A 9,249-nucleotide genomic window follows, 5' to 3' on the forward strand; every position below is an offset into this window, starting at 1 on the left:
AGTGGTCAAATTTTGTGCCGCTGATTAGGTATACCTATATAATTAATACCTTTAAGCGAGTAGTTCTTATATATACCGGTTGTGGCCTGTAATACGAGCAAAAAACTAAAACATAGATCGTCCTCGTAAAACTGAACAACATTAGTTCAGCGACTTTTAAATATAATGGAGTCTTTGAATTTTCCTTTTTTCATATAAATTAAATACTGCTATCATTTCATTCATTTTATTTAAAATATGGCTTCTGTCCTATTTTAGGACAATTTCGCCAGTGTCAAAGTACCTATAAGCTCTCTTTGGGAGCGACGTTGTACGGTAATTGTAGTTTTTGCAACTTGATAGTCAAATTCCAGAAACCACGTGGAGACAACTTGCGCATTAAAAAATGACAGACACGAGAGCGATATAGAATTTTGTGATCACTGTTCACTGTTAAGGTTAATCGCCGCATAAAACACTATCAAAATTATACTTCAACTAGCCAAAGAAACCAGAAATACCAAAATTAGATACTGTCTACATCCGCCATGTTCGAATGCTACAAATCGAATCCTACTGCTATCAATGTACGCCATCCTAGAACCCAACTAACGTCGCCTGTCACGCTTCAAACATCAAGCATTTTGCTTTATATTGCTTCTTCGAATAAACTTAAGTGTTATAAAAATAAATAAAAACTAATTATTTTTAAAAGTCGCTGAGCTAATGTTGTTCAGTTTGAGGAGAATGATCTATGTTTTAATTATTTGCTTATATTAAAGGCCACACGCGGTATATATATATCGTTTATATATTTCGGGGATCTCGGAAACCGCTCCAACGATTTCGATGAAATTTGGTATGTGGAGGTTTTCGGGGATGACAAATCGATCTAACTTAGTCTAATCTGTAGGAAAACGCTTATGAGTTTTAGCCCCAGCAAAGCTCGGTCGCCCAGGTACTCTCTACTTGATCAAGACTAATATTAATTGCTCGACGACTATTTATTGCACTGCAGTATGGTCAAAACGTCGAGATAATTTTAGCAATAAATAGTAGTCGTGGTTAAGTCCCAAGATATACATAGGTAGGTATATCTCGAGGCATAGGCCTGAGAATCGCGAAAGTTTAGAACGTTGTAAATTGCTTACTGCTTAGACTCGTTTGTTTATGACGGCAGTTGTAAATATTATATATAGTATTATATATGTGTAGGCTATTTTTGGCAATTAGATTAAATAAATAAATAAATATCACGGGACAATTCGCACCAATTGACCTAGTCCTAAAGTAAGCTTAGCAAAGCTTGTGTTATGGGTACTAAGCAACGGATAAATATAATTATATAGATAGATACTTAAATACATATTAAACACCCAAGACCCGAGAACAAACATTTGTATTTTTCATACAAAAAAATATTAAAAGATTATAAGAATTATTATTATCAATGTCAAAAAATCTGATTCGGAAAAACCTGTGTTAAAAAAATCCTGCTAGAAACTCAACAGGTTATATTTTTATCAAAACAGATCTAGAGTATTGTTTATTGACTTACATCAGAGGTATTCAACACAGAGAACTACATTTTGCAACACGGTCAACATCCCGGTCTGCATCACGTGACAAATACATTGTACGTAAACACCTTTAAAACCCGGAATTGTAGAGACGATTTATGACCAACTCAAAGGTAGCGGGAATTAGTTTCGCTCAATAATTTCACGTGGCATGGCATACAGAATACTCGTATTATACAAAGATTATTGGCAGGATTAGTGGTTATGACAGAGAGAGATTGAGAGGAAGGAGCTGTGCATGCAGACGGAAATGAATATCCTTTTACAAGTGTCACACAATTTCAGGTATATTCGCAAACAGTAGAGGCAAGCTAGTGCTGATTGTCGGTGGCTACAAGTACCGTGTGAACAGCAGAAGCAAACTCAGCAATAAGGTTCGCTGGCGCTGCACGTCTCACGCCAAATACAAATGTAATGTCGTTATCCATACTTTGGACAACGAAATCGTCTACACAGCTGGAGAACACAAACTGGACTATGACTAAATGATTTGGCTACGGTGTTATTGGAATGTTGGGTTATGTTTTGCTAAAGCTACTAGATACATTCAAGCTCATAAGGAGTTGAACCCCTTAAAAGTTTATCGCGGCAAACACTAACAATGAATACTAAGGGATTAACCTGCTTTTGTATTTTACTGTACCCTGAATCATTACTAAACATTTTAGTATATATTAATTGAACATTGAAATACTGTCGCCTATTTTCATTTTGATGGCTCGTATTTTTTTCCAGCGTCACAAAATTTACTTTTATAAGTATTACTGTTTTTTTTCTATTACTAAATATAGAAATAAGCCTGCCTACTAACAAAATGAGTCACATATATTACCTACTTGAAATAAAAATTATTACTATTATTAAAAACTTACTTGTTTTGAAACAAGTACCTGTCCACTTAATGTACCTAATTTACTGACAATAGACGAGTTTTTCGCAGTTCACAGCTTAGGTACTAAGTAAATATATTACTTTTTTATCTACTTTTATTTTACTTTACGTATAAATAACTCAGCTATTTGTTATACATTTTTTTTATATCGACGTGCCTGTGTGGTAGAAAAGACTATTTATTTACTGTTAAATAAATTAACAAAAAAATATCTCCTGTCTTTATGACATAATCCTTACAAGTTCCTTTAACACCCACAAATATATTTTGTTCTTCATGTGTATCAACTATCAAATTTTATAACATTGCCATGCCCATAAATTCAGCATCAAAACCAGCTGTCACAGAGCAAAGACGATGTCACTAAAATACTATCCGTAGTAGATATATAACATTATGTAGTTTAAACATACATAAATAAATAAAACTTTCCACACCAGATGAACAAATCAAAAAAGCCTCATCCTACCTATTACACAGATTGTATTTTTGTTATAACCACAAATTTCAAGGTTGGTTAAATGAATCTCCTAAACATTTGTAGTTTTCATTCTGTATACCTGTTTTCTGTATCGCTTATTATTTCTGGTACTTATTGTCTTATATACTTTCAAGTGTTTAATAAGAAAACTACGACTAAAGAGAGATTTAAAAAAAAAATAACCTGCTTTTACGAATTAAATCATACTTACTTAATGTATTTTTTTTCAGTACCTGAATTTGTAGAGTCGCAAAAGACAGGCCGTACTATGATCAAGGTGGGCAAGTACTTATACTGCCAGAGATCATCAAGCAGTATAAAAAAACGATGGGTGTGCTCCACGCATGTCTTCAAAGGCTGCAAAGCTAGTATATATACTTATGAGAATGAAATCTTGAATTTAGGGGCGCAGAAACATAACCACTAGCACCCACTAATAATGAAGGAATTTCGCTTATTCGCGCGATATTGTTGATTCTCTCGTGAAACAAGCTTAGCGTGACCATTTTTTAGTGACCGGTACCACTACCATGAGTTTACAGTGACCATATGGATAGTGACGGCGTAAATTATTTGTATGGAGAATTGTACAGCTCCTCTACAAATAATTTACGCCGCGTATTTGTCGCTATCGAGTACGGTCACTGTAAACTCATGGTAATGGTACTGAAAACCGGCCAGCGACTTCTCAAAGTGATTATGGAAAGAATTTTTTTTTTTACAAATACAGACATTTTAATTTATTTTTTTACGTACCGTAATACGTTACCTGACAACTCCTTAATGAGTCATATCCTTTGTTTATATTCTGATGAAAATTAAAAGATGTACCTATGTAAATAAGTAGCGAACGTTTAGTGAACAAAAAAACTAATTCGGTTGAAAATTTAATTCATAGGGATTATTTGAATTTGAAGAAGCTATAGGTAGGTGTTTGTGTCTAAAACGCTTTTCTGTGTGCAGTAGGTATATCGCCACTTGCGTGTGTCGTCACATATTGCAAGTATTTCCTTCTTCGTCTTATCTTTAATTTCGATACTTTTTTACTAAATTTTAAATAAAGGTAGCTTAAAAATTGTTTTCCCTTCGATAATACACATTGACATGTTTTGTCTATAACGTAAATGAAAAATAGTTTAATTCCGTATTGAAGACTTCAGGGCTGTACAAAAAAGTTGGCAAGAGTTTTTGAATATTATCCTTGATAATTAACATTATCAAACTTCATACAGGTTTGACTACTCACGAAAATTTTCTTAAAAATGGAGCATTCATAATCATTTATTGCTTTATGTGTGTAAAGTCGACCAAGAAATTGGGTTATCACCCTAAGATTGATTGTCATCAAATCCTGAGATCAAACGTCAAAACCTATTTTCACTCCCAAGTCAATATGACAATCAGCCTTATTGTTTTATTTCTGAAGTAGGAACTGTCAAAATTGGTAAAGCACTTTCTTGGTCGACCATATCTATACAAGGTCTTACAAATAGAATTATGTCCCAATCTAAATCCTGTTAGGACACAACAATTATTCTTAAATTAACTATTAATATTTTATAAAATTAAAGTTGATATTATTTCTTTATCAGCTACTGTCAAAAAATCTCTTGTAGTATAAAAACTCTTTGAGAGCAAGTAATTCTGTTGTAGTCTTGTACAAAAAAAATATTGTTTTCAATTTCCTTTATATTAATCGGGAACTAACCACATTGACCGCCATATGACATGTGCCTGATTTCTCAATTTGCATTTTGGTAAACGAATTGATTAGTTTATTCTTACTCCTGCTTGATGGATGAGGTTATGCCGAGCTTGTGAACCGTCATCCTGTGTCTGTTGGAATACATTTTTGTTATTCCTTACAAATTTACACAATTCGAATATGTACAACGAAGTTAAAGTCAGGATTTTTAAGTTGGGAAGCGAGGTCTACAACTCCGTCTGTTTTATGTTATATTATGGATACTAGGCAAAGGATAACATACTTATATAGATAAATACAAACTTAAAACATACAAACGCTCGAAAAAATACATATTAAACGTCCAAAATCCGAGAACAAACTTTCGTATTATTCTTAAGATTTACTATCATTTGGTGTAAATGGAAAATCGTCTACTTGAATTGATCATTTTGAATTGGACCAAAATGAATAAGTGAATTTTGCAAAATGTAATCGAGTTGAAAAATATTTTTAATTTCGGCATACATCAAATTTGACAATTTTTCTATGGGACAAGATTAAATTTTCGACGATATTCAGGATGGACAATTTTCCTTGTTGATGTATTTCAAATTGTAATATTTTTTGCTTTGACCTATTATTTTAGTGTTGTCCATTTTCCATTTGCACCAAATGTCAGTAAATCAATCTTAACTGTGATTCTAGTACGTACAAATATAAATACTACTCGTTTATTAGTATCTTGGTTATATTAAATGAATGCTTGTATACTAATTAATAAAGTTTTTGGTTACCGACTTTCGTATTTATTCTAAGTCCATTTAACATCAGATCATCTGCCTTTTTTTATGTAGCCCGTAATATGTCCCACTGCTGGGCACATGTGAAAGAAGCATCTTTAAATAGCTATTTTTACGGGCGAAATTCCTAAAACCACTCATACTCATACATGTGAGTTAACAGAAATTTTCAGAGGCTTTTCTTCGGGTCGTGTGATTGTTGACAGAATTAATTCTGTAACATTATTGTAATGACACTCGTTATTTGTCTAACGTGTTCTTTACTTTCCAGCGACCTTCCACGTCAGACGGAAGACAATCTGCATGATACCCGTTATGCCGTTGTATGAACAATCGCATTCGTTGGCCTGCTCCTCTAAGAAAGCATGCAAAGCCTGTGTCCACAATTGACGGAAAAATTGTGAGTGTTTAGAATACATCCTCATTTACCCAAGTACTAATAAATTTTTATCGTTTTTGTGAACTTGAGTAAAACTTGGATAGGAATAAAGATATATTATGTTAATATTTTAAATAGTTTTATGGTTCTCTACGTCAACCTCATCGCTGTCTATCATATAAATTCATTTATTTCGTTAAAAACCCCCAAAATATTGTTAAAATTAAAAAATATTTTTGTTTTATTTTTGTTTACTCATAATTGTTTTTACGTAGGTACTCAAAAACTAAGTTATTTTTTATAGTTTTACACTAAAAATTAAATAAATCAACGGTAGGTACAAGTAATAAAATTACGTACAAAATATATCCCAAACAAAACAATATTAAACTGTAAAATAAAACAGTATGTACTATAATAGTATAAATAATATAATGCTATAATGAATGTGGATAATACAAAATTGTCATCAATGCCACATGGATCAGAGCCGTCATCGTTAGTGGAAATTTCTTGATGTTGTTTCGGAGTACACATACCTCGGCCTGATTTGCAGTTAAGTACAAACATTCTAGTTACTAGCACGAAAGCATGCTACTATCAGCAAATGCCTAGTGCTTATATTATAAGTTTTTTACTGCTTTATGGTGTTGCAATAAAGAATATTTGTATTGTATTGTATTGTATTGCTACTTACTAGCATGTGTGCATAGGGATGTGCTACTATTATAATAATAATATCCCAGCCTATATACGTCCCATGCTGCGCACAGGCCTACTCTCAGAATGAGAGGGCTTGGGCTGTAGTTCCCACGCGGCCCAGTGCGGATGGGAACTTCACACTCACCATTGAATCGCTTCGCAGGTTTGTGCAGGTTTCCTCACGATGTTTTACTTCACCGTAAGCTCGTGGTAAATTTCATATGTAATTTCGCACATGAATTCCAAAACTCAGAGGTGCGAGCCGGGGTTTGAACCCACGATCCTCTGCTTGAGATTGCCTGCCATCACGGCTTGCTACTATTAAGCATGCTTTTTCTGTGTTCATACAGGTACAGCAGGTACTAGCATGCTTATTAGCATGCTCATTAACGAGCATAATGAAACAGTAGCCTTAGGTAGAACACAACTTTGAGAAGGAGGCCAAGAGAAGGATTCAGCTGGGCTGGGCAGCATTCGGAAATTATGTCGAGTTTTTTCGTCAATTATACCGTAATGTCTGAAAACGAAAGTTTTTAACCAGCGCGTCCTACCGTCATGACATACGGAGCTGAAAACGCGGCTCTGCCAGCTATGGAACGAGCTATGCTCGGAGTTTTTCTGAATAAAATCCGCAACGAGATATCCGACACAGAACTAAGGTCATCGACATAGTTCATAGAATTAACACTTGAAGTGGCAGTGGGCTGGGTCATATCTGTTGAAGCACCGACAACCGCTGAAGATATTGAGTGGGAGACCGCGTCTCGGCAAGCGTAGTCCAAGACGCCCTCCGTTCAGGTAGAGGGACAATCTGCGAAAGGCTGGTGTAAAAGCTGGATGTGTCTAGCCGAAGACAGGGCGCAATGACGGTCTATGGGGGAGGCCTATGTCCGGACTGCTTTTGCCTGATGATGAATAGTATAATCGATTTCTACCTACTACTTATATACCTATTAGGAAAAAACAGATTGCTCGTCATTCATCAGTCAAAATCTGTTCAGGCGTGTCGTTTCCAAAAAGCGGTAAGCTGCAAGCAATAGAAACTTAAGTACTTACTTAGGTTAGGAATTTTAATTCATTTGCTGTCTAAATAAAAAAAACAAACAATGTGTATGAAACCAATGTTAAGTAATATATCTATTTGTTTAAATATTTAAAGAAAAACAAATAATTCCTCATAGAAATTAGAAATAATAAATTTGTAGATTGAGACATATGCAAAAAGTATGACGTATAAACGGACAAGTGGCATGTGACTTTATTGACGTCACAAGCATCCTGTCAAAGCTCCGAAGTAAAAGCGGATAAATTCAAATGTCCGTTTCTACTGCGACGTTTTTTCAAAAGCTAGTGTAGATGTTTTCTTTTACGTGCCAAATTTTCTTCATTATTTTGAAATTTGAAATATTTTTTTAACAGACTTATAGATATGGTTGAAATAAGTTATTTTGTAAAAAAAGCATTTTTTGAAAAAATGTAGATGTCCGTATCTACTTTTGCTGCCATCGATATGTCCCACTGCTGGCACATGTGACTTATTGCATCGTTAAATGAGAAATGCCTGTATATCGCGGCGAAATTCCTAATCCACTCATACTCATACATGTGAGTTACAGAAAATAGGCAGAGGCTTTCTTCGGGTCGTGTCATTAGTGTACGAGCATAATTAACAACCGTTAGTATCTGTAATGACACTCGTTATTTTGGTCTAACGTGTTCTTTACCTTTCCAGCGACCTTCCACCGTCTCACGGTACGGCAATCCGATCATGATATACAAAGGGTTCACCTATTCGCCAGCACCGTATGTTGAACAATCGCATTCGTTGGGCCTGCTCCTCTAAGAAAGCATGCAAAGCCTGTGTCCACACATTATGACGGAAAAATTGTGAAGGTGAAAGGAATACATCCTCATTTACCAAGTACTAATAAATTTTTATCGTTTTTGTGAACTTGAGTAAAACTTGGATAGGAATAAAAGATATATTATGTTATATTTGAAATAGTTTTAGTGGTTCTTTATCGTTTACCCGAATTTCATATGCCCGAATGTATCGTTTTCTAGAATTTTCATTTGCCATAAAGTAATTTATTTCTGAAATAGTAATTTCTTCAGAGTTGATATTAAACTAACCATACTTAACCTACTGCATTCTATTGATACATTTTAAAAAAATCCTGAAAACAGCACGGTTTTTATGTTTGTATAACCTGTGTCGTCGCTCGTTGGCACTACTGAGTTTACGTTAGTTACTTCTTTTGCCTTATGTACTACTTTATATTTAATTTAAGTGAGCCCTCTTTTTAGTCGCCAGGCCGGTCAGTCCTGGGCCGTCCCTGAATTGTATGCAGTAATATTTGGTAATTTTCGTAATTAGTAGAGTGGGCCAAATTGTGCCTCTGAGTATATTTGATGTTAATTAATTTATTTTGAATGTGATTGTGAATTTTATGATCATATCATAACCATTTCAGTTTTTTTATTTACTTGACATAATTCATGTAAACTTTTGTACTAACAATTGGTATCAGATATAATACTTATTCCATTATTTTCTTAAATTATAATGTGTTTTACCCTCAAATGAATTTTTGGCTCACGGATAGCATGAGGGTTTATTGTTATTGTTAAAAGCTTTTAAAAATATATGAATCATTTTAAAATATTTTTCCTGCAAACGTAGGGTAGTTTCAGTATTTACGTAAAGCAAACGAAATTAAGAAAATTGTGAGAGCTTACAAGTCAATTA

At 34.2% G+C, this 9,249-nt stretch overlaps 1 protein-coding gene across 1 annotated transcript in view; it reads left to right on the plus strand.

Annotated features, from left to right (window-relative positions):
• Positions 1-9,249, plus strand: part of LOC141434168 (uncharacterized) — a 500,735-nt gene that overhangs the window by 373,760 nt on the left and 117,726 nt on the right. The window lies entirely within an intron of this gene.

Source organism: Choristoneura fumiferana, chromosome 13, assembly GCF_025370935.1.
Source record: "Choristoneura fumiferana chromosome 13, NRCan_CFum_1, whole genome shotgun sequence".
In the NCBI taxonomy this organism is placed as follows: Eukaryota; Metazoa; Arthropoda; class Insecta; order Lepidoptera; family Tortricidae; genus Choristoneura; species Choristoneura fumiferana.